Source organism: Aythya ferina (genome assembly GCF_964211825.1).
Source record: "Aythya ferina genome assembly, chromosome: 1".
NCBI classification, from domain to species: Eukaryota; Metazoa; Chordata; class Aves; order Anseriformes; family Anatidae; genus Aythya; species Aythya ferina.
In genome coordinates, this window is record NC_140296.1 from 103,034,495 (window position 1) to 103,061,671 (window position 27,177).

Sequence of the window (27,177 nt, forward strand, 5' to 3'; positions counted from 1 at the left end):
GATCTGTCCATAAGTTCCCTGACAAGAAAACATCCATGTAAAAACTAGCCCTGTTGACTTCATCACTGATCACTCTGAAAGTGAGATAATAACCGGTTACAGTATTATTATATGTGTATGTGTAAACCTCAGATAAAAACAGATACTATGTATTTTAGCATCTTTATTGTTTGTTTTTGTTGGTGATGGTGTTTTGTTTTGTTTTTTTGCTTGTTTGTTTTTTGTTTTGTTTTGTTTTTTGTTTTTTTTTGACAGAATAACAAGAGGACATTGGAGGGATAAGGTAAGCACTAATCATGTCTTTGAAGAAATTAATAAAAAGAGAATTTACCAGTATAGGTATTTTGTAAGTATTTTTAAATGGTGATATATTTATTTGCTTAAAATTAAGTACATGATTAAATGTTTTGTTACTGGAAATCTTAATATTGACTTCTCTCCATCCTGAGTCCACTTTATGCAAGTAAAGAAACAATGTTTTCCTTAGAAAGCTGCTTCCTGCTGAGGTACTAACCTTGCTAAAGTGGATCTCAAGTGCTGTTAAGGATAAAGGATATTTATAATATAGGAAAACTTTCCAAGACTGTGGCAAATTGCTTTTTTGTCACACTGATACGACTGATGCATCTCTGAAAATGTCAGTAGTACACACTAGCAAGCAGTTCACGTACATTTGGCTGACATCACTATGAAATCTTAACAACTTTTGTAGAATTACTCATTGGCTTAAAATTAAACTAAGTTATAAATAACTTAAAAAATGAAGGAAAAGAGCATTTTTTTTTCTTATTTTCATTTATTGCTGGAATAATTAGTTACATGTATGCTTTAGAGTTGAATTTCATTTTTCCGGTGTTCTCAACTACCTTACTACTGGTCATCTCATTTTTGAATTCAATACTAATAGGTTATTTCCCTTTTTCTCTCTTTCTTGCATTCTCTTTCTCATTTTTAAACATTTAAAAATATACATGAAGAGATAACATTGTATAGACTATGCACTACCTAACTGATGGATTAATATATCAGTATCTTATTATAAAAATGAAAAATCTACTCATTTAGTAAATTTTATTTTTATTTGAAGAGTTAACTTTCTTGTTTACAGACTAATTTGCCAATATTAAAAATGTCAGGAGTTAATGTAGCATGAGATTACATTGCTTGCAGGACATCAGCACCAAATTGAAATCCCACTACCAGAGGACAGGAAAGATTAATTCTTCTTATTATTCTACACCCAGTTTTCTTGATAAAAGTGAATGAATATTTTACAGGATCTGAGGCACTACTTTGTGGTTGTTACTAATAATATTACCCTATCCAAGTACACACAGTATGTGAATCAGAAAAGGCTTGTTCTCAACCAGGCAGAATAATTAAGTGAAGCAATTAATGTTATTAAAGAAAATAGTCATAGGAAACTCATCTGACTTCTCTGTCTAAGAACTGCAGAATAAATATAGACCTACTCTATGACTGAATGAGTTTTTTGCATTTAAAAAAAAATACTGCTCAGGATTTAAGGGAAGTTATTGCAGGTAATTATGAGAATTGGCAGTAATGCTATGGCACTGTGCTCTCCTAGCAGAATATGTCATTAATCATCGTGGCATTCTTAAACGTCAAATCCCAGAATACAGTATCTGCCACAGAAGCATTATGTAGGAGATTATTTAATTTCAAGTGAAAACAAGGAAAGACTTGTGTCACGTACAGTGAGTCTTTTCTTTGCTGGGAAACCAATCTAAGAAACATCCATCTTTTTAGCCATGAGACAGTTTCTGTGCTTGGTTTGGAGCACAATGGTTTGGAGCAGTTTATCTAACTCTTGTGCTCCTATTGGCAAAACAGCAACAACCCCTAACATATTTAACATGCATCTGTTGTTGCACTGGCCTATTCCTATCTATTTCCAGGGCACAAAAGGGAGGAGGGAAATAGAGGCTCAGTCCACATGCATTCCAGAGCATGGAACAATGTGAAATACATCCCCAAATTGGGGTACTTAGGTTATAATTAATAAAATGAATGTGTAGCAAATAATATTTTGGAACTTAAAAACTATTGAAGCATTTTTTTGGCTGAATCTTTTGGGCAGTTTCTGCTCAGTGGGTTGCAATGTCAGGAGGTGAAACCTCTGACTCTTGTGTAACAGAATCATGGAGCACTTATTTACACTGAAGTCTCTGGTGATACTGTTGAGACGAGTAAATGTGAAAAAGTCTACGTTCAGAAGAAATACATGCATCATCTGGCTGATGATGTAATGGTCTTATCAAAAACTTCAAAAACATGCAAGATGTAATGCACTGAGAAAGAACACTTCATGCTTTTCACACAAACATTGTTAGAGGCTGTCCAAACAGCTGAGAAGACAGCAAACTTTATTTTCTCTGAAAATGTTGATAAGAGTTGATATCTATACTGTTTTTGAATATCCACTTGGAATGCATTTCCTGTGAATCGTTAAGTCACAAGGCAGCAGGACAAAACCTGCTATCAGTTTTTATGGCCTTTTCTGTCTTATTCGTGTGACTTGGTAAAAGGGATGGATGATCTGGTCATGGAAATGGAAAGTACTGGCCCCTAAAGATGCCTCATCTCTGTATTACTTTTGTCTATTTTACATGTTCATTTTTGTGATCATGATAATTCTAGATGATGTTGATGTCTATATAAATACAGTTGCTTGAATTTATGTGAAATATATCAACATATTTAATATAATAAACTATAATATAGTACAGTTTTATATAACATATTAATACTACAACAACGATTGTTTACAAATCAGAATTATTCTAAATATGGATTCTAAATGTTTTACCAGGAATAAAATATATATATACATACACAAACCAATATATATGCTATACAAAATATATATAAAACACTGTATATATGCTATATTATAGATAATAACATAGAGTATAAATGTTATGTATGCATATATATGTGTTCTGTTTTATACCTTGACCAAGTGATATATATATAAAAATATGCATTTTATATTTATATTTATATTTATATTTATATTTATATTTATATTTATATTCAACAAAAAATGTCCCAGAAGAGGACTTACACACTTGACTTTTTGAACATACAAGTGAATATTGGCCTTTATGCACATTCAGTATACATTACAATTACAACTTGAAATTTGCCTACTGGGCATTTACTGCTAATAAAATAAGTATATTCTGCCTCACTTATTTTATTCAATGAACAACTTGTACAACCACAAGACAGACATAATAAGTGAGAAGAAGGTATTGAATATATTTCCCAAATAAAACATAGAATTTGGAACCAGGCCTGTGGATTGCTCACTGTTATTGATAGGGATATTGCTAATTTAAAATGAAGTCCTCCAAAGAAAAATTCAATTTCTGAAAATTTGCTGGGCTTTAGATACTTCAAATGACTGCCAACAGTGTGCAGAAAAATGTCGTGGGGTACAGTAGCTTCCAACGAAAACTTAATTTTTCTTTTGCTTGAAGGGTGTTCTCGTATTTCTGACTCTCCTTGTACTTTACATGTACCTTGATTAATTAAGGCACTTCAGTATCGAGGCTACTTGCATGTTTAAGTGAGACATATATTCAAATACCTTGCTAAATTGCAGCATGGTTTGTAAAATTTGTGCTCATAAAAGAATTCTAAATTACTATGAATTCTTAGCAGAACAGGAAGTGTTCATGTATTGAATGTTCTATATTTAGTATAATAAAGCAGAAACAGTAATAAAAATACAGCTGTGGTAGCAAATGAGCTTCCACATATCTTGAGACCCCACAAGGCATGGAGACACAGAGTGGTTAAGCCATATGCCACAAATAAGCATACAGTCATAGCAGTCATTCTACAGGTACCTTTGACTTCCATTGTTTTTCACAACTGTGACTTCTTTCTGAATTACAATATAGCAACTCATAAATAACTTAATAACTTATTTACAAAATAAAAATCAAACAGCATTATAGCAAAAAAAAAAAAAAAAAAAAAAAAAAAAAAAAAGCTAAAGTAACACAGAGAAAAACTGGATTTTTTCACTCAAAGACCAGCTTACAAAAAAAAAATCAAACAAATTTCATTCTGATGATAACTCTACTGGAATGTAAGGTTTGTTTGTAATTCTCATTACTTATATTTGAGCAACACCATGCTTTTGAGTCTAAATCTACAAAAACTAGCTGATCTGAATCAGCTACAGAGCTAAATAATTTTAAAGATAATTGCCATTGTGCTTGAAATTAAATTCCTTGTTCTCTATTTTAAGACCTAATTAAGTGACTCTATTTTCAAAGGTAGTGAAAGGAGCTACCTCAGAATGTCTGTTGAGTCAGCTCATCAGACATTTAATTTGATGCATGCATGAAAAGCTATTTTAGGCCTCAAGTCTGAAACTGTGGGCTAATATGTTAATCAAATCTAGAATTTATCAGTTTGGGTGGAAAAGATTTGATTTATTTAAATAAACATATTTACATGGAAGCAATTACATTTTAAAAAGATTTTAAAATCAGAAATTTAAAACCAGAAACTCTTCCCTCCTACACGTATGCAAATTTCTTATACCTTAAATATTTCATTTGCATGTGTTCAAACAAGAAGAGTACTATTTGTGCTTGGTCAGGAGTCCAGCAAATGCCATTAGTTTTTACAACTTGCTCAAAAAAATAGAGGCACCCTTTTAGTAAGAGAAGAGGCATTCCTTTCAACTAGTCATGTTCATATGTTTAAGATTTTCCTGAATAGCAATTTTTAAAAGCTGATGTGGAGCCTCTGTAATCTAATTCTCTTATTCCTTGTCTGTTGCCGTACGACCTCTCAAACCTGTCATGGCATAGGTTTGTAGCTCTGTGTTCAAAATTGGGATAAATATGAGTTACAGAAGAGAGGACAGGTCATTTTCTTTAACTTCTCATATATTATCATCTGTTTTGTAGATGACAGTGTCCTATCTTTCTGGATGGTCAGGATTATGAAAATCTGTCACAGTGTAGTTCTGCTGCTGTTTTTCTTCCCTTGTATTTTTCATAAATATCATGAGGAAGCAGTTTCCTCTGACAATAGACCTTCTCTCACAGAGATTCACAACAATATCTACCGAATTCTTCTCTGAAAAAGGTTGGATAAAAGTATATGGATTTTTGTTTTGAGTCATGTTACCTGATCTGAAGTCAATTAACCTTAAGACTTATTTTGTACTCTGCTTTTACTGTTCAAAAAGAAGGAATAAATTTTAAATGTAATACCTTAATTGTTTAAACTATTCTCTTTTGTTTTACAAAGTGTAACTGAAAAACCAGCAAAGAATTTTATTTCCCACAAAACATTTAAAAAATGATGAAAATCAGAACTTTGTATCAAAGCATTTCCTTATCCTAAACCTGAAGGCTAATCAGCTGGTATAAACTATGCTTGTGTTGGCTGAATTTATTCTATACTGAGGAGGCACAAATGGGGACACAAAAGTAGGAAGAGGTGGAAATACTACTGAGCACCAGTGCCTTTGTGGGAAAGTGAGAAGCTGTGAAGTGATATACAAGTTCAAAGACTAATTATGTCATTAGTAACTGAAAGGTCAAAGTCAGACAAGCACAGAGATAAGCCATAAAATACTTATTAATAAAAAAGGCACAAATTTCAGGAACAAAAAGTGTTCAGATATTTTTTGCCCTTTAAAAGTGAGAGTTTTCCGAGAATACATGTCATGGTTACATGGGCCTGGAGCCAAACAGCTAAGTGGAGAGCTCTCATCTAGCCAGCCTGCAGAGTTTGCTTCTCTGCATGGGCAGAAGTCCTTGGTGTTTAGGGCTGTTTTTAAACCAGTTTTCACCTGGATTTGAGTGTTTTGCTTCATCTGGGGAAATATGCTCACCTCAACTTTGGTACAGATGACAGGCTTTAGTGTCTCAGTCACCCCATCAGTGCAGGCATTGCAGCCTGCATATATTCCAATGTAAGTGTCTCTGTTGCTTGACATGTCATCTGTCATATGTGAATGAATGAAGTGAATATTTCACCTGTCGTACCATACACTCAATGTGTACGACAACCAACAGAAATGGTCACTTTTGGGTTTGTCTCTGAGATACAAATGTAATTGTTGGCTTTCACCTTCTCACCTGTAATTGTTGGCTTTCACCTTTAGCTTTGCTGAAACTACCCTTTATTGGTTTACTGCAATCAGTATATAGACCTGAACAAGAACAGATACCAAGGATAACAAAAATTCAGGAATGAATAGCAGGATTTTGACATGGCAAGAAAATCCTCAGTAAATTTTGGCCATTTGCCGAGGTGATCAGCTCCGGGGCAGACGCGTTCTGCAGCGGAGCGGGGGATCGGGCCAGGCAGGGCTAATTTTTCCGGCATCGAGCCTACTTGAGGGAGCCGCCAGGACCCGGCAGCCCTCGTGAGGGAGGCTGACGAGGCGAAGGCGGAGCCGGCAGCGCCCTCTCCCCAGGCGTTCAAAAGCTCCCCCTAGGGAGCGCGAGCGGCCAGGAGCGCGGCGAACAGGGCGGGCAAACAGGGCGTGGCGCGTCAGAAGGGAGTGGCGCGGCAGTTAGCGCGGCAGCTCGCGCAGGCAGGGCGCGCAGGAAGGGCAGAGCGCTCCCCCTACACACAAACAACACCTCCTCAACAACAGCCATAGCTAGGTGATAATGGTCGCCACCAGGCACGGCGCGCTCTCCAGGAAGTCGGTACACACCCAGACCGACTACCCGTTAAAAAATACCGCAGTTCAGGTCACCGGATGCAAGGAGTGTCTGAACCTGTTGCTGCCATCGGCGGGAGGCAGAGAAACTGCGTGCGTGAGGTGCGAGCAGGTGGATGACCTGGTCCGCATGGTGGCAGAGCTCAAGGAGGAGGTGGAGAGGTTGAGGGCCATCAGGGAGTGTGAGCAAGAGATAGACTTGTGGAGTAACTCCCTGCAGGGCCTCAAGGGGAGGTACCGAGGTGAGACTCCTCAAATGGGGGTGGACCCCCTGCCCTGTAGCCGTCGGGCAGAGGGAGGGGATCTGGGAGCTGAGGAGGAATGGAAACAGGTCCCTGCTCGACATCGCAGGCGACGCCCTCCCCTTCCGGCCCCGCATTCCCAGGTGCCCTTATGCAACAGGTTTGAGGCCCTGGAGCTCGACAGACCAGTAGCTGAGGAAGAGGTAGCAAATGTTTCCAGGAGGATGCCTAGGGCGAGGAGGTCGACTCCACGCCTCAGGACTGCCTCCACCAAGAAAGACAGGAGGGTTATTGTTGTTGGAGACTCGATTCTTAGGGGAACTGAGGGCCCTATTTGTCAGCCTGACCCTACCCGTAGGGAAGTCTGCTGTCTCCCTGGGGCCAGGGTCAGGGACGTTGCCAGGAAGCTTCCCAACCTGGTACGCCCCTCTGACTATTACCCTCTTTTGATAGTCCAGGCGGGCAGTGACAACATCGAAGAAAGAAGCCTCAAGGCTATCAAAAGAGACTTTAGGGGACTGGGTCGGTTAGTGGATGGAGCGGGAGTGCAGGTGGTGTTTTCATCCATCCCTACAGTGGCAGGGAGGGGTTCAGAGAGGACACGGAAAGCCCACCTGTTAAACACGTGGCTCTGGGGCTGGTGCCAACGTAGAAATCTTGGGTTTTTTGATCATGGGGCACTTTACTCAGCACCTGGCCTGATGGCCACAGACGGGTCCCTGTCTTTTGGGGGAAAAAGGATCCTGGGCCAGGAGCTGGCAGGGCTCATTGAGAGGGCTTTAAACCAGGTAGGAAGGGGGATGGGGCTGAAGCTAGGATTATTGGGGCTGTGCCAGGGGGAACAATGGCAAGGCCGGAGGATAAGGCAATGGCCCAGCTGAAGTGCATCTACACCAATGCACGCAGCATGGGTAACAAACAGGAGGAGCTGGAAGCCATCATGCGGCAGGCAGGCTACGACTTGGTTGCCATCACGGAGACGTGGTGGGACCAGTCTCATGACTGGAGTGCTGCAATGCCTGGCTATAAGCTCTTCAGAAGGGACAGGCAGCACAGAAGGGGTGGTGGTGTGGCTCTCTATATTAGAGAGTCTTTCGAGGTTGTAGAACTTGAGGTTGGAAATGACAAGGTCGAGTCCCTTCGGGTTAGGATCGGCAGGGACAACAAGGCTAGCGTCCTTGTGGCTTGATCTTAGGAGAAAAAAGAGGGTTTATAAGCTTTGGAAAAGTGGGCAGGCCACTAGGGAGGACTTTAAGGATGTAACGAGGCTGTGCAGGGACAAAATTAGGAAGGCCAAAGCTCAGCTGGAGCTCAATCTGGCTACTGCCATTAAAGATAACAAAAAACGTTTTTATAAATACATCAACACAAAAAGGAGGACTAAGGAGAATCTCCATCCTTTACTGGATGCGGGGGGAAACTTAGTTACAAGAGATGAGGAAAAGGCGGAGGTGCTCAATGACTTCTTTGCCTCAGTCTTTAGCAGCAATACCGGTTGTTCTCTGGATACTCAGTACCCTGAGCTGGTGGAAGGGGATGGGGAGCAGGATGTGGCCCTCACTATCCATGAAGAACTGGTTGGTGACCTGCTACGGCACTTAGATGTGCACAAGTCGATGGGGCCGGATGGGATCCACCCAAGGGTACTGAGAGATCTGGCAGAGGAGCTGGCCAAGCCACTATCCATCATTTATCAGCAGTCCTGGCTATCGGGGGAGGTCCCAGTTGACTGGCAGCTAGCAAATGTGACGCCCATCTACAAGAAGGGCCGGAGGGCAGACCTGGGAAATTACAGGCCTGTCAGTTTGACCTCAGTGCCAGGGAAGCTCATGGAGCAGATCCTCCTGAGAGTCATCACGCAGCACTTGCAGGGCAAGCAGGCGATCGGGCCCAGTCAGCATGGGTTTATGAAAGGCAGGTCCTGCTTGATGAACCTGATCTCCTTCTATGACAAAATGACGCGCTGGGTGGATGAGGGAAAGGCTGTGGATGTGGTCTACCTTGACTTCAGCAAGGCTTTTGACACCATCGCCCACAACATTCTCCTCAAGAAACTGACTGCTCGTGGCTTGGACTGGCGCACGCTTTGTTGGGTTAGAAACTGGCTGGATAGCCGGGCCCAAAGAGTCGTGGTGAATGGAGCCAAGTCCAGTTGGAGGCCAGTCACTAGTGGCGTCCCCCAGGGCTCGGTGCTGGGGCCGGTCCTCTTTAATATCTTCATCGATGATCTGGATGAGGGCATCGAGTGCACCCTCAGTAAGTTTGCAGATGACACCAAGTTAGGTGCGTGTGTCGATCTGCTTGAGGGTAGGAAGGCTCTGCAGGAGGATCTGGATAGGCTGGACCGATGGGCTGAGGTCAACTGCATGAAGTTCAACAAGGCCAAGTGCCGGGTCCTCCACCTGGGGCGCAATAACCCCAAGCAGAGCTACAGGCTGGGAGAGGAATGGTTGGAGAGCTGCCAGGCAGAGAAGGACCTGGGAGTGATGGTGGATAGTCAGCTGAATATGAGCCAGCAGTGTGCTCAGGTGGCCAAGAAGGCCAACGGTATCCTGGCTTGTATCAGGAACAGTGTGACCAGCAGGGCTAGGGAGGTGATCGTCCCCCTGTACTCAGCTCTGGTGAGGCCGCACCTCGAGTACTGTGTTCAGTTTTGGGCCCCTCGCTACAAGAAGGACATGGAGGTGCTTGAGCGGGTGAAGAGAAGGGCGACGAAGCTGGTGAGGGGCCTGGAGAACAAGTCCTACGAGGAGCGGCTGAGGGAGCTGGGCTTGTTCAGCCTGGAGAAGAGGAGGCTCAGGGGCGACCTTATCGCTCTCTATAGGTACCTCAAGGGAGGCTGTAGCGAGGTGGGGGTTGGCCTGTTCTCCCATGTGCCTGGTGACAGGACGAGGGGGAATGGGCTTAAGTTGAGCCAGGGGAGTTTTAGGTTAGATGTTAGGAAGAACTTCTTCACTGAAAGGGTTGTGAGGCATTGGAACAGGCTGCCCAGGGAAGTGGTGGAGTCACCATCCCTGGAAGTCTTCAAAAGAAGTTTAGATGTAGAGCTTAGGGAAATGGTTTAGTGGGGACTGTTAGCGTTAGGTCAGAGGTTGGACTTGATGATCTTGAGGTCTCTTCCAACCTAGAAATTCTGTGATTCTGTGATTCTGTGAAATTTTTGCTGAAAACAATCCTAAGAAGCACATTGACATGATATTTTTGGAAATACTGAGGAGCAGTGTTTGGTTGTCATGAGGTATGGTAGCCTCTTTTGACTGACTGATGGGTGGGAAAGGGAACAGAGAAGGCAAGTATGTTCTGTCTTTAATACAGACATGGACAGTGTTACATGACACTGGTGAAAACAGCTGCCTGCCTGTACCTTAGATTCATTCAGTGCAAAACAAAGCAAAACAAAACAAAACAAAACAAATACCACACAGTGTAGTTCAGTCCCTGGACAATATAACATATAAGGGCAGCTAGCATAGATACAGACCAGAAAGTCTAGTTTATGGGAATCCATAAGCAATTGCTGAGTTTCCTCATAGGAGTAGTGCAGAGTTTCAGCATTTACATTTTTCATATATTATTGCTCGCACTGTTTTCCAGTCTACTTCACATGCTACCCAGCTTAAAAATGAAATACAACCCCTGCCCTGGCAAGGGCAGCATTATCCATGAAGGTCACTCAGATGCTCACATCACTTATGTGACTTCCTTGTGGGCGTTGGAGTTTGGGTTTCAGTTGCTTAATTCCTGTTGGGACTGCAAGACTGAATCTGCAGAAAAGGTTACAGTTTAAACAGTACCCCATGTATTACTTGCCAGTCACACAGAGCACAAGGTGACTTGGTTAAGGCAGGCAGTTTTGACTTCCTGATGATTTTTCAGTCTGAATTAAATATAATAATAATAATAATAATAATAACAATAATAATAGGTTTAAAAAAAAGGAAATATGGGGTCTTTCTGTCTGTTACAGATATCACTATGTTTAAATGGAAATACAAGACAAAAAGTTTTTTGTATTAGATGCTTAATGTCATCAAAAGTCAAATAAGAATATTTTAAAAACAGAGAAGCCGAGGATTTAAATTTTATTTTCACAAAGACTGGATCTTTTTATAATGTTTGTTATTGTGTTGTTGTTGTTGTTGTTTGTGTTTTTTGTTTTGTTTTGTTTTCTTATAGCTGGAAGCTTTTAAAAGTATTCTACTTAAAGTAAAAGTTTATATATTTGGACTATTTTGTGATCCACATCTTGCTGATTACTAAGTGCTCTGTTAAATAAGATTTCATTTGGAAGCAGAATTTCTACCTCATGGGGCTGTGAGATAACTTGAAAAAAAAATTAGCTGAAGAAAAACAAGGAAGATGTCTGAAAGCTCACTAATGTTAACTTGTTAGCCTAGTAATGCCATTTCAGTAGCTCAATAATCAATTTCACCTGATTTCACCCAAAACGTTGCACTGGTCCTGAAGTGCTTCTCTCAAATACCCAAATTGCTACCAAACTGCTGCCTTGTTTCCCCTTCCTCACACCTCCAGTCATCTCCCAGCCTTAGAGCACCTCAAATCATCCCACCCAAACTATCTGGACAAGAACAGGGGTAGAGATGCTTACTGGAGGACTATCATGAGGTCCTACTTAGGATTAGCTCTTTTTTGCTCTGAGATATGTCATTTTAAAGACATCCATCTTTTTTGTACAACACAAAGAAAAATTAACACAGCTGTAAGTATGTAGTGCTGTTGTTCAGTACTGCATGGTTTTTCTGTTAGGTTTTCTCTGAAACTTGGAAAGAGGAACCCAGTGCATTTGTTATTCATGCTTTCCTACTTCCAACCCATATTTATCACTCCCCCAGCATTGTAAAGCACAGAGGGAGGGGGACATCACAGTGACTTTCACCTTTACACACTAAAAGCTGCCCACACAGGAATTCTTCAAGTTGTAGGGGTTTCTGGTCCTCCAAACTTTTTAGAATTTTTATTGACTTCTGCAGAATTTGCATTTCACTTAAAAAATGAGGCTGGAGGTCACCCATGAATAAAATCTTCCAGATATAAACAAAGTATTTACTGTATAAAAATATATTCTATCTTACAGGAGATAAAAGCTATCTATAAATTATATCATTTTAACTACAAAAACGATCTCTTTCACAGAATCATGCAATTACTTCACAAAGGGCAATACAAAAAGACTCACATACTCATTGGGCAATTGCAGGCTTGTTTTCAGGATAGGAGTCTGTCTGAAATCATGATTTTAAGTACTAATTGTTTACTATTTGTTCATGTTTAGTTTTGATATCCTTTGAAAACATGCTGAACAGAGAGCTAGAACAAAGATGTTGTTTAAGAAGCTTTATACCATTCATGTAAGTAGGCTGAAGAGACATCGAAACATAAAAATTCAATAGCAGTACTCAACTTGAATCAGACAGGTAAGCCAACTGACCAAAATACTGATCAAACGTTTAGGACATTCATTAACAACCAGAAAATTACTGCTGAGTACTGGAGCCAAGGGCTCCATCATATGCAGTCTGTCAGCACAATCGCTGCCATATGTGGGAAAGGGAACATTAAACTGAGCAGGGATAAACAGAATGATGCAGTGGATTTGCCTTAAGATCTCCAATAGCCTTTCCTGAGAGAAATTGCCATGTGTCATACAATGCAGAAGGATGAACAGAGCAGCTGCCTTCAAATCTATCTGGCACTCAGGTGTTCAAGCCAGTTGCCAAATTGCCTGTGGCAGCCAGATTTTTTGAGGCAATCACATAGCTCAACCCTACTTCTGCAGCAACTTATGCAACAGATGCTTAGCTTTGTACTGCTGTAAGCTCCTAGTATGCAGATCTACGCCTGTGAAAGACTTTCTGCAGGCCTAAGGACTTGTACACAGCAGGCAACCCCAAGATTTTGCCTGTAACAACAAATTTCCCTTCTAGTTTTAGTTTTTCTACCAGTAAACTTTAAGGTCTGGAAAAGTCCTCTGCTGAAAAATAAACAAACATATGCATGGAAATAATTATTTTTTAAAAAAATGAAGATAAAAATATACTTTAACATCTCTGATATATCATAACACATGATATTTGAAAGTTTTAACACTATCTTGTTAGATAGAAAGGAGGAATATTCCATGTACACTCAAAGGAAACTTCCCCAGAAAGCCTGATTTCTGGGATTAAAAGGGTATAACACCATGTAGTTTAGATTTTAAAAAGATATGGACTATCTAAACTTTTTTTAAATTATTTTTTTTGAAGAACAGCAGGCCTAAACATTGTTAGTTCCATCTTGCTTATCCCTTGTAATAACTTCATTTGAGTTCCTGGGGGAACCATTTTGTAGTTGCTGTTAACGTAAACATGTATAGATTACTTTGCCTTCACCACATTTCAGCAATTCTCAGCTTTTCCCATGACCCCATTTCCACTTGCACTTCCAAGATCATGACCCCGACTTTGGGAATAACATTTGCTCAAAGATATATTCTGCCAACCAAAGTGCTACCCAAACAAATGAGCTATGTGTTGAGCAAAACCACATGATCAGGAAGAAGGGATCTGAAATAACATTCATAACTCCAAAACCTTTTCCCTCTAAGGGGAAATGACCTGTGAATATTCCCAATTCCTTTCTGTCAGGTTTTTCAACAACATATACATTACACCATATGGACTGATATCCCTTATATCACCTCTCCAAATCTAGTCTCCTTAAGATTAAGAATTCCAAAACCGGTTATCTGCAGCAGAAGGTGCATCAAACACTGGCTGTGAAAGTTAGCTAGTGTCATTTATCTCATATCCTCAAGTGAGATACTCAATTGGATGATTGTTTTTAAGTATATGCAGCCCATGAGGTAAGGCTATTTCGCTAATAACTGTTATATCATCCCTTCATCTGAGCACCCTAAATGAAGTCACTATACCTGCAGTTTTTCCCTAAAGTATATCTGCTCTTTATTTACAAAGCCTAGAAATGAATTTTTTGTTTATAATTTAAAAACCACCAATGAACATTTTTCAAAATTCCATCGGAACCATTCAAATCCAGAAGAGAATACAGAGCAGAGTGACGGTCTTTTATTTGCTTTCCAGTATGACTCCCAGAAATTTGAACTAAGAAGGCCCAGATGTTTCCCCTAGTTACACTGATTAAAACTGGAGTAGCTCCATTCATACCAGCACAACAAAAACCTGAGCCTGGCTTGAAGCCTTAGATCCTCATGTTTCAGCTACTCACAAGAGAAGAGGCCCTTGAAAGTTAGTACTCTTAGCAGAGGGTTTGAGATAAAGTAATTCTAGACTTGAAGCAGTTAGAAAAGCAACAAGAAAATGGCAGCTTTGAACTGAGTCAATACTAAAGAATAATAGAGAATTGGGTTGCTAGCATTATAACAACAGCCCCATAGGAAGGGCAGATATTAGAGATGGTTGTCTGCATACATCTACAAGAATGCACCACTGATGTGTGATGTGGAAACAGTCTGGACAGCAGAGTCCACAGAAGGAGCACTAAACCATTCTTATCTCATTGCAAAATGTTGCACAGTCTGAGCAGTCTCAGGACAGAAATGGACAAACCATCTGGCAACACACCAAGTTTTACAAGCAATGTTGTAAATAATTGTTTTCAGCAATTACTTGGTTCTGTGAGTAGCAGCAGAGTATTTTGCAATTAAAACTGCTCTATCTTCCCTTCTTAGAAGTAGGATTTGAGGGAAACTGCTGATGAGCTGGAAGAAAAATTTCTGAAGAAATCATGAGTTATTAACTCCAGTGGTTACAACAAAATAGACATGAATGAACTGTTCAGCTGGCCAGACATGGAGGCTTTGAGACTATTCTGTCAGGTGGGACTTCTTCTCCCACAGGTTATTATTATCAGCAAAGGCAGAGAAAACCTTCTGACAATGTCTCTAAAATCGATTTAGTTAATATGTCTCCTAAATTTGACCTCAGAAGTCATTGAATATGAGACACCAGTGTGCCCTCACCACTAAAACAGACAGTGGTATTCTTGAATGCGATAGGCAAAGTATTGCCAGCAGGTCAAGGGAGTTGATCCTTCCCCTCTGTTGAGCATTGGTGAGGCCTGAAGTGCTGTGTCCATTTCTGGGACCCACAGTTCAAGAGAGACATGGAGCTACTAGGGAGTCCAGGGAAGGACCACAAAGATGATGAAGGGACCAGAGCACCTCTTCTGTGAGGAAAGGCTGAGGGAGCTGGGAGTGATCATCTTGGAAAAAGAGAAGTCTTTGGGGGGATCTTAATGTTGTATGTATTTACCTGAAGAGAGGGTACAAAAGGGGTTGAAGCCAGGTTCTGTTCAATGATGCCCAGTAGCAGGACAAGAGACAATGGGCACAAACTGGAACACATGAGGTTCTATGTGAACATCAGGAAACACTTTTTTTCTTGTATGTATGACACAGCACTAACACAGGTTGCCCAGAAAGGTTGGGGAGTCTCCATCCTCAGAGATACTCAAAAGCCATCTGAGTATGGTTCTGATCATCCTGCTTAAGGTTCTCACCTGGTTCTGGTGGCCCTGCTTAAGCAGGTGGATTGGACAAGATTACCTCCAAAGTTACCTTCCAATCTTAATCATTCTGTGATTCTGTGAATTTCTAGGCACAACAAGCTTTTTAAGTCTCTTGTCATTGGACCTAGAGACCTCAGTGGAGCCTGTTATTGATGCTAAATGACAAGATGTGCAGAGGGGAAGCTGAGCTAACAAGATCACTCCTTTATATTGAATGGGTCATCTTGCTTTAAATAAAAAAAAATAATAATAAAAAAAATAAATTTCCAACTCTACAGATGAATTCTTGGACTTCTAAATAGTAGCCACTGACAGAGTCCTGGGTATTAAGGGTCATATATAGCAATAGACATAGGCAGGTAGACATTGGTGTTGTTGGTTCAATGGGCAGAATGCTAAAGTTCACAACACAGAACATGGCTGTCAGCAGACTCTTGCCTTCATCCTGCCTCATCTTCTTCTAGGGAGCCCTGGAGATGAGAGGAATCAAAAAGATCACATAGAGGAACATTTGCTTTCCATCAAAAGGGAATGTATTACCTTGAGAGCCTGGAGCCCCACTAAGGCAGGGAAGGCACTGAGCACACTCAGTTTTGTGTCCCCTGTTCTGAGGCTCTGAACTCCCATGAACAGAGACCAGTTTTTTTAATGTTTTTTGAACATAGATTCCATTTTCCTTTTACATTTCCAGTGTTTTGCCCAGGCCATTTCCGGTTGCTGCTATAAAAATTGAGAAGAATCAATCTCCTTTCATACTTCAGCTCTAACAGTGTATATATTTCAACAGAGATCCAAGCATATATTAACTTTCTGATTGTTTATATTTTAGCTTTAGACTCAACTTCAAATTTCCTGCCTTTCCAGTACTTTGTAATAGACAAAATTCTTCCCTGTTTTAGTCTAGTTGCTGCTGCTGATTTTCTGCCTTTGACACTGCATTACTCACAGTGACCATGAAAGGAAATCGAGCTTTCCTGGTGCACAGTGACACCTGACTAACAAATGCCAACATAAATTAAGTTTGGATGCATGAAACATATAAAATACCTTGATAGGTTTTATATGTATACAATATTAAATACAAAGGCTTCTGCTAACTTCTTCTAAGTATTAAAAGGAAAAATCAGAAAAAAAAAGTGAAAAATGTTTTTTAATTATTACCTACTGATGATGTCAATTTATTGCATGTTTTAACAGCAAAAAATCAGCAAACAAACTGAACAAAGGATATATTAAGCCTTTACACAAACTGTCACAGAGTAAACCATAAAACAAATATTTTTCATTATATGTATTTTTTTCATATCTTCATATGTATTTATTTCATATCTTTTACAGCTAAATGAATATTTTTTTTTCACGGGTGGGTTGATTTTCTTGACAGTGTACCTATTGCCATTAAAAAAAAAAAAAAGTCCCTGCACTTTAAAGTTTAATGGCATAGAAACATCATATAATAACATTTTTAAAATATATTATGATAAATATATATAATCTCATAAGTATTTAAATAAAACACTAGTATAGAGAGGACATCTTCATCTGGTATAATTTTACAAATGTTTTTGTATGATTATCAGTGATTTTCAATTGAAATATTGATTTATTTGTTAAACAAGACGTTTAATCTTCAGAAATTATACCTAGATTTCAAATCTAACTGTTCTTAGAGGACTGAATCTGGGTAAACAACAGTGGAGGTCTCCTACAGACACTGTCAATTCTGAAGATCTTAGCCAAGAACTTCTGCTTACATGTTATGCCATACAAATGTAATGCACTGTCACCAGCCATGACCTTTGAACACAGGCTTCAGCACCCATTAACATCACATAGGGTTGTTGTGTAAAAGGAGAAAACTAAGGCTGACATAAGTAAGAAATATAGCTTAACAAAGTAGTTCTGCAGGAGAGAAACTCAGGTTTTCCTATTTCCTTGGCAATAGCTGTAGGCTGTAATGTTAACTACTTGGACATCTGCATCCTTAGAACAATTTATTCCTTTAGTAACCAGAGTAAACAGTGGTGTGCTCTTAGGAACCAGAATATATCGTTACTCGACAAAGGCAATTGAATGCAAGGAAAGAGAACAACCTACTCTTAAATTTAATAATCTTGATTTTAATGCCTGGGAGAGAATTATTTTTTTTTTTCTTTACACAGAACTGAACAGGCCATTTTTAAGGTCAGGAATTTCCTGAGCTTTGCCCACTGTGGGTGTTTTGTGGTCTATTATACGGTCTATGCATGCTTTCCCTGTACTCCTGCCGGGACTATTTTTTATTGTTACTAACCATAAACGGAGCACCTGATAAAGGTTAAATTTTGCTTGCAGGTTGGAGTGCACTGGCACCAATGACACGGAACCCACACCCCAGATGTCATTTCACTCTCAAAGGATGTGGAGGCAGGAAGGGAATGAAGGGTGTCAAAGAGCCTAAATGAATGTTTCAATTAGCAAGACTTCTTGCCAGCCATGCATAAATGAAACAGGCAAAGCACAAGGAATAGCTTTCTTCTGTAACTTTGAGCAGCTTTCAGTTTAATTGCTGTGACAAGTGAATAAGTCTGAATGACCAACTGAAGCTTCTTTTTTTTTTTTTTTCTTTTTTTTTCTTTTTTTTTTTCTAGGTAAGAAAAAGAAGACAGTAAAAATTTAAGTATCCAAACATCTAGGAGTTCTCCTACTTCATGCTAAGAAAGTAACACATGTAGATTTATGTTGCACTGTGTAGCACTGCGTAGGGTCATGTCCTCCAGTTCTGAAGTAATGTTCTCACAGTAATGTAAGGGTGGTACAGAGAAACTGAATTAACTGCATTTGCTTCCTGGTCAGGCAAAGCCTCTGAAGACACCTCTGTTTCATAAGGCAAATGCTATGAACCACTGGAATGCTAGGGGAAAAAAAAAGTGTAGGAAATGTAGGATGATTTCTTCTTTGTACCAGTAAGACAGAGATGGCCCCCAGATGCTAAGGGGTGATTCAAGGTTGGTAAGCTATTGTACAACAGGCCTGTTTTCCAGAGAAATCTCTGGTCAATTTTTCAGATTTGATTACTTCAAGGAGTCTTGCAAACCTTTAGTCATGAGAATATTTTTCACTGGTATAAAGGCAGACTGATTCTGTCTGGGCAACTGCACTTTACTCTGAGAAGATCAGGTAAGGCAGAAGTCATTCTGACTCCACTACAGTGAAAAATGGTAACATAAATAAAGAAATAAATGAAAATGAAAATATGTTAGTTATTTTCTAATTTCTTGTGTTCATATGTTTGTTTTTATTTTACTCATCTGTACTGTCTTCTGGAGTACATTTTGCATGACACAGCCTGAAGGATACAGTAGAAGAGGTGCAAGGTGCAATCAGCTTTCACATGTTGAGTGTGCACCATTTATTTGATGTTTAAAAGATAGCATTGTATTGGCAAATTACTATTAAAAAAATAAAGAAATAAAGAAATAAAATAAAAAAAAAAAAAGGAAAAAAAAAGAAAAAAAAATAGAGATCTGAAGACAGTCTTTCTATCACCATGAGTACAGGGCTTCGATTTGTTATTCACCTTTTCCAGTCCAAAGAAAATCTATTACTGCTGGAGAAAGGGCTGAATCAAGCTAAGTAATCAGTCTATTACTGTTTTAATTCCCAAACAAATAAACAAACAAACAAATAAATAAAACAAGAAGAACAAACCCAGAGGAAATCCGTACTATACTGGTAAACCAACCAGTAAATCATTTGTCACAGGTACTAGAAGACTGCAGACCCCATCCTGACCTTGTTTGCTTCAGGCTGAAGCCAGAGCAGCTCATTTGTGATTAACAGAATAACAGCAGTACAAATCTGTTCACATCATTGATCCAAGTGCCCACAATGGCACATGCAGAGACTCCTAAATGGTTCAGATCTCACTTTCTAAGCTTTGAGGCACTGAACTATGGAATAAAAGAAAGATAAAAACAAACAGTAACAGGGGAAAATCTGTAGGCATGAACTTCTCAAAGCAATTTTAAGGAAAACACATTAAAAAAGTACCACTAGTTCACAGGTCAGCTGTGTGAAGGTTCTTTCTTATTCCCAATCTGCGAAAGTGGATATTTTCCCTGTAAGCTGCATTCATTTCCCCTAGCCAATTTTTTTATAGTGCCACCTGTTCTGGAACAACAACTGACATTTAAATTTTATTGAAAACAAGCCTGCCAATACACATGTGAGCTTACTAGAAGTTTGTTCCTGACAGGCTTTTTGGATCCCTCAGGGCAAGTCATACTAAGTTCTATTCAATGTTATTAGAAGTTAGTGAAGGCTGCCTCAAAAATACATCCTTTATTTCTCAGTGTATAGCCACATACGGACCTAAACTCATATGCATGTAAGTTCTTTTCTAGCAGTAGAAGGTGGACATCATTATAATTCATTTTCAGTGTTAAAATCTTTTATCCTAGTGAATGTCTTAATATTGTCTTATTTTGACAAGAATAAAGCCCAACATTTTTTATTATTTTTTTTTTTTTACCCTCAGAGTGTTACTGTATACTCAGAGGAATTGCAGAAAAATTCAAAAGTCTTAAATTTACAAATTTACCATCTGTCCTTGAAATAATTTTCAGTTCTCTCCTCTTACTAGTAGCTTGATCACTATAGTTCTCCCCTCCATTCACTCATATCTCAAACTGAAGGCAGAAGAATATTTGTACGGCCAGAGCATTATCAACCAGAATGCTGTCACTAATATCGTACACTACTCAGTCATTCCTCCTCACGTTACTTTATTTTTTCCTTCCTTTTGCCTTGTTTTGTTTTGTTTTGTTTTTCTTTTGCTTCCATGCTTAACCTGATAGCAAACCACACTGTCTTGGAAAATATTTTCCCATGTTAGTGTGAAGTAATGTAAATACATCGAAATTCACAATGAGACCAGAATGAAACAGGCAGAACTCCTCCATTCTCTTTGAAGAGGTACCCATTAAGACTGCACATTCATAAAAGTAATTTGATTGGTTTTCACATATTTTCAGGAAATTATACAAAGTGATACAAAGTACTTGTGGATTTAAATTCTTCTCAGAATAATACGCATGATCTTCATATTATAATGCATATAGTGATACTCTGCTGAGAGTTATTAAAATGACTTGCAAACCACAGAAAATTGAGACACAGTAGTAACACAAAATGTGAGCTGCCAATGCAGGTTTCTGTGGGGTCCACTGTTTTGCCAAAGAACTGTCATCGGTGCACCAGCTCTGAATGGGGACATGTTACTGCTAATACCTCTGTGGTTCATGCTGCTGTACAAGCTCCAAAAATTATTTTTCCAGAACAGCTAGCTATCAGTAAAAAATAAAGATGATCTGAAGTGGGAAAAAGCTTTTCCTGCCTGCACCCACCTTCCTCCTCCACATTGTTCCTGTTTGCTTTGCCGTACAGTCACAAGGCAGGCAGAGAGGATGAATGAGCTGATGGCTACAAAAGGAGATAACCCTCTGAGAGACCTCCTTTCCAAGATCTGCCTCAGGTCTTCCATGATCTTCAGGAAAATCTCTGAAGCCGTGTCCCTCTTGTTCTTCTGAGCACCACACGGTCTCCTTAACACTCAGAAAGAACAAATATTGCAACAGCTCAGGAGGGGGACAGACAGGGACATACAAATCTATCTCTATCATTTATCCCATCCTTAAAATATTTGTTCTCACACCACCAGTCTGTCTTTTCCACTGTCCAGTCAACAAAACTGAGAAAGCCATTAATTATGTACTAGTTTTTCTAGTTAAATTTAAGGTTTCCTCTCATGCACCTATTTAAACACTATGATAGTGCTATTGAAATATATGCAAAGAGGCTTAAAAAGAGGAAAAATGGAATCCATTTATACATGGCGTCTCGGTAATTGAATTGATCAGAACAGTACATCTGTACAAGTCCTGCGATGAAATTATTCTTAGAATTTGAACTGTCTATGGGTAAATGTGTAACAGGAAAAAAATGCAAACTGATATTTTTAAGATGAAAGACTTGCAGGATCACATAAACATCCCACATACCCTTTTTTTGTGTGAGTGTGTTGTTTAGTACTGCCAGAGAATATTTTTCAGCCAAGCAACTTGCAATGACATCACTGAAAAATCCTTTATACTCACACATGCACTAATGTCAATTAAAGCATTTGGGGAGTAAACACTGCCATGTGGCTTACTTGACCAAGAAGGTTAAATCCCACAGTCTACATTTCAAACATAGAAGTTCCAGTAAGTTACTTAGGTTTAAGCATTTTTTTTTCCAATTTTGAAATATGGAGAACAATGGAAACATTATAAACTTCTTCCTTTTTCTAGTTCCATAATGAAAACAAAAAAGTACTTGGCAGATGCATATCACAGTACCCCTGAAATAAAGCTTACTTTCTGCTCTACATAACCTGGAAGCCACTGGTTCAGGGACACTACTATTTAAGGAGGGTTTTTGAAGAACTGCATTGGACTGCCTGGGAAGCAATAACATTAAAAGTAATGCAAGCTCTGGCAAGCTATGCAAACTATGGTAAAATGGGAGACTAAAACCTGCTGCAGGGCTTAAATTTTACCTACTTAGGAGGCCAAGAAACAGTTTTCCTCCTAATAATTTTGTATAATTGAGTAAGTAGACAGTGGGTCTGATCACTGTTGCTAATGAAGCACTCTGCATTTCTTTTTTTCTTAGCTTTGTCTCAAGCCTGTCATAGTGAGAAAGCAGCTCATCTTCCTTTCAGATGTGTATAAATTTGCCACTGCTAGAAGCAAGAACTCTAAGTACGTTTGATCAGCAATCAGACTAAGAAAATACAAACTATTCTTTCAAACTCAAACCATGTGAACTCCCCAGCAACTGCAAATGTTCAAAGTATGAACACATATCTGGCTGCTGGGAACAACGTAGGCTCTGCTGAGTTACTTAGAGATGCTTTCCTTCCCATGAAGCTTGGCTTCCTGTGCTTGGCTCCACCTGGAGAAAGGAGTCCCTTAAGCTTTTACTAAGCCTCTCTAATTGAGATGACAGGCTTGAGGGAAACAGTGAGCTCTCATTGGAGGTGCCAAAATTAGCCGTTGTTCATCATGCAGATTTTCTCAAGCCAAGCTTTCCTCCTTTCCATCTGTAGAAAGAAACAGCAACTGCAAGAGGGCATGGGTTCACCTGCTGAATGCAAGCAAGATGACAGAGAAATAAATGCTTCAATATTAGTGCTGACTGGTTTGACATAGATGCACCTGCAACCCTTCCCACTGCCACATCTCCTCTCACTGCCTATGTCTGACAGTGGCCTTAAATATGGATATCAACTATACAAAATAACACATTTTATCTGTTAAAATATAAAGTCGGAGATGAAGGTTCTTTTTGTTTGTTGACACATAGAATGTCTAATAAATAATATATATTTCAAATCAGCTGGATACCTCTTAGTGAGAACAATTACACGAACTGCTGTAAAATAAGCATTTCTAAAACTTCCCTCAGCCTTTTGCATGGTTCTCCATTTTAAAATATTTTAAGGCACTGATGAGCACAACACCACAGTGCCTAGCTGAGTGGTTAGCTGACTTGGACTTAGGAAGGCAAGATGACTTGCAGTCTGCCTGAAGGCAATGGGGAAAGAATTACTTCAGTTAGGCTGGAGACTCGGGTGGAGAAGTCCAGAAGAAGCCCATGGAGAGAGCAAGCTCAGATACCGCCTCCCAGATAGGTGATGAGCTGGGGTGCCATTCATCTGCCATGTGCTAGCATAGCTTAAGGGCTGTGCTATCCAAAACATTGCTGCTTGAGATCAAAAAGAACTAAGTGCACAGAAGCCATTTAGTCTTTAAGCCCTTTTCAGATTGCATGTGTTATATGGGGCCACAATAGGACCTAGATCTGTTCTGTGACAGAAAAACACCCATGCCTCAGATTTATTTTTCTTGAGATGTATAGGTGTAGAGTTATTAGGTCCTTGTTCTTTAGCCTCTTCTTTGAACACTCCCTCCATGCCATCTCTCCATGCAATAATGCCCTGATTTGTTCAGACCATGCACTGTTCTCAGTAGAGGAAACATCTCTCTGGAGTCACTGTGTACACAATCCCAGGGCAAGCCGTGAAAATGTCTAACTGTAATCTATACACAGGTGACTTTCAAGAGGTCAGATTTCAAAGGAGGAAATGAAGAAAAGGAGTAATCATCTGTTCCTTGTATCAGTATGATCAAACTGATGAATGTCTTTCACAGACTAAAAAAATAATAATAATAATAATTTTATATTTTCAAATTGGCAGAAGTCAAATATAAATGCTGAATTAATTAAATGATACCTATGAGAATGAGTTCTCTTTCAGCTTTTTAATTATACTATGTCACATGCCTTTACAAGGTCTTTCAAGGGAAGCCAAACAGCACAGTTGTATTATTACTTTATTATTAGGGCGACGAAGCTGGTGAGGGGCCTGGAGAGGGCGACGAAGCTGGTGAGGGGCCTGGAGAACAAGTCCTACGAGGAGCGGCTGAGGGAGCTGGGCTTGTTCAGCCTGGAGAAGAGGAGGCTCAGGGGCGACCTTATCGCTCTCTATAGGTACCTCAAGGGAGGCTGTAGCGAGGTGGGGGTTGGCCTGTTCTCCCACGTGCCTGGTGACAGGACGAGGGGGAATGGGCTTAAGTTGAGCCAGGGGAGTTTTAGGTTAGATGTTAGGAAGAACTTCTTCACTGAAAGGGTTGTGAGGCATTGGAACAGGCTGCCCAGGGAAGTGGTGGAGTCACCATCCCTGGAAGTCTTCAAAAGACGTTTAGATGTAGAGCTTAGGGATATGGTTTAGTGGGGACTGCTAGTGTTAGGTCAGAGGTTGGACTTGATGATCTTGAGGTCTCTTCCAACCTAGGAATTCTGTGATTCTGTGATACTTTATATCTCGGAAATGCAGAGTAAATTGATAGTGAGGCACTACAAAGCAGACCTTAAGAAAATGCTGCAGTTGTGTCCTCAGGGTTCACACTGCTCATTACTGCTCTTTGAGGCAAGAAAGTGACTCTTTTTCACCAGTCTTTTAATTACTTTGAAACATAGGTTAGGTGCCAACGCTCCTTAAAAATTTCGGGTAATGCATAGACTGCGTCACACATACAAATTTTTTACGTCAAGTGTAATTGGTTCTTAAGAATAGTTTAAGAATCTGTCCATTTCAGGGAGAGCAGCAAGACAGATTTATGTGGGTGAAGAGGAATGTTAATAATGTTCTTTTTTGTGTCAATATTTACTGTAATGTCTTATTAATGTAAAAAAAAAAAAAAGCACAGCTTGAATAAGCAGTTTCTATCCATTACTATCCATTAGATACTTCTCCTGCCAATTGCAGAAGAGTCTGTAAAAGATCTGGCATGGTTTTGATTATTTATACATAGATGTAACTGTTTAGAGATAAGCTGTCTCACATAGACAATATAATTGATTTTATTTAACTTTGCTTCTTGCTGGACTCTAATGTTTTCCCTAATATCTTTGTTCCTGTCTTGGGAGATTAACAACAACACTGGTGTTTAGAAGTGGCAAATGACAAAGCTGCAACATGATCAGTCCCAACGCTAGTGCAGTCTGTGAGGGTATGACTCCTTCAGGGTGATTTTGAGACTCATTCACACAAACTGTGTACCTTCATGCTTTCACTTCTACCAGCTATGTGCTTGAACACAACTCAGAAACCCACTAGAGTTCATGCTTCACTCAAAGAATGGCCCTAAATGGGACCACACAGAATGGTCCTGTTTGTGTAACTTCTCCCAGACAGCTCTGAGGCACCCCGGGTACATGTGCCCATGTATGGAAGGAGACTTCCTCCATGCCAGTGTTTTTAGAAGCACGCAGATTCCAGCAGTACTACTCTGAATTTTATTAAACAAAGACATTGCCATTCATCCCTCCACTTGGATTATTCTGTTTGATCTTCTTAGCTATTTCAGTTGCCATGGAAGAACTATCATGAAAATGCCTGGAAAAATACCCTGGAAAAAGACTGGTTTTAGTTTCAAGGAACAAGCCATCCCAGAAGACACTAGATCAAATATGCTTTTTGTTGCAACACCATAAGTACAGAGCAACTTCAGGGTGTCCTCATATGTATGTACAGCACGCAAACAGGAAATGCTGGACTCTTTGGCAATCTGCAGAGAAGGCTATCCAGATGTCTACAACACTTGGACAACTTCTTCCATGGACAGTTTCCCTATCCATCAGCAGGAGACAACATCCTGGGAACACACTCACAGCCCATCAGTAAGCAAGCAAGTGTGGGCTGTACAGTGATGCTATGGGGACACAGGAGACATGGTACCTGCTCTTGACTATTACATGTGTTTTCTTTCTGTCCTGGGGCAGGCAATAGATGTGATGTCTCAGTTCAATAGCAATGAGGATATCTACCTTCCTGGAAGCAAGACTGTAAGGAGTTTTGGAAAGAAGAAGGAGCTACAAAGGCAATAACAGTGATAAAAAAAAAAAACTTCTATTTTCCATTGGGCATTTCCCACATCACATCCCTCCTCCACAGGAGGGAGGGAGTCCAGACCCTCACCTTGCTGTAGGCAATTGCTATAATCTAAGAAACATAAAAGACTCAAGACAGGAGATCTGAGATTAAACTAAACTAGTGCATTCTGGGCTACCCTAAGCAATGTGGTAGGACAGGGGCCTGAGCAGATTCAGGTGCCAGTGTCCATTTTGTTTGCTTTGTCAGGGTGGGATAGTGCTCTGTCCCTTCAGCTGAAGTGAAGAGGTTCGTACCTGAAATGCAGGCCTCTGACACTTAGAAATTATAAGTGCACTAATCAGGATATAATTAATATTAGCTATCCCTGAACCTGAATATGAGCATAGTAAAATAGTATAACCAACACAGTAAATGAGCTCTTTGTAAAGTTGTGAAGATGAAAGACAAAGAGAGAAGACAGCCCATTTAGCTGCTTATTAAAGAGCTCCAAGCCTGATCACCTGGACCTCCGTGACTAAGAGACATCAAGGATGGCAGTTGCCAACACTAACTGTACTGCATCAGCTGCATCATGGTTACAGCCAATTTAAGTTATGCGTGTTAAAGCCCAGGCTTTTTGTATGTGCAACAGTGATCATTAATGATGTGTGTGAATGAACCGTTAGCAAAAATAGTGTTGTTAATAAATTAATTTAGCATGTTGTTTTTTTGTGTGTTTTTTTTGTTTGTTTGCGGTCTGTTTTTGTTTTTGTTTGCAGTTTAAAACTGGCTTAATTTGTCAGTCTTCTAAGCACTCCCATCACAGCCATCTTTAATACCCTATCTGATATAGATACATACATATATATAAGCATATGTATATTCACTTGCAAAAAAAGTTGGGAGATCTGGGAGATGAAGGGAGCAGAAGTGATATAAGGAAAGTCAATACACAAGAATTTTGCAACTTTTTTTATCTTAATTGTTCATCTATGATAGCAACATCATTACTGAGAAAAGAGGCAGAAGTGGCAGTACTCTTTTTGTCATGCCAGAAAGTAAGCCTTCACTTCCTTTAGGAAAAAAAAAAATAACAATAATAAAAAAATCAATATGAGCAATGCCATATAAACTCTCTAGGCAACTGTCTGTACAATGACCTGCTCATTGGATTGTAGGGCCTGCCATTCAGG

General features: G+C 39.7%; 1 long non-coding RNA gene across 1 annotated transcript; it reads left to right on the plus strand.

The window, feature by feature from the left end:
* LOC311444707 lies at positions 1-26,708 on the plus strand. Its single transcript, XR_014698007.1, has 4 exons — positions 1-115; positions 256-283; positions 23,953-24,099; positions 25,039-26,708. It is a non-coding gene; the product is annotated as an uncharacterized lncRNA (long non-coding RNA).
* The last annotated feature ends 469 nt before the right edge of the window (positions 26,709-27,177 follow it).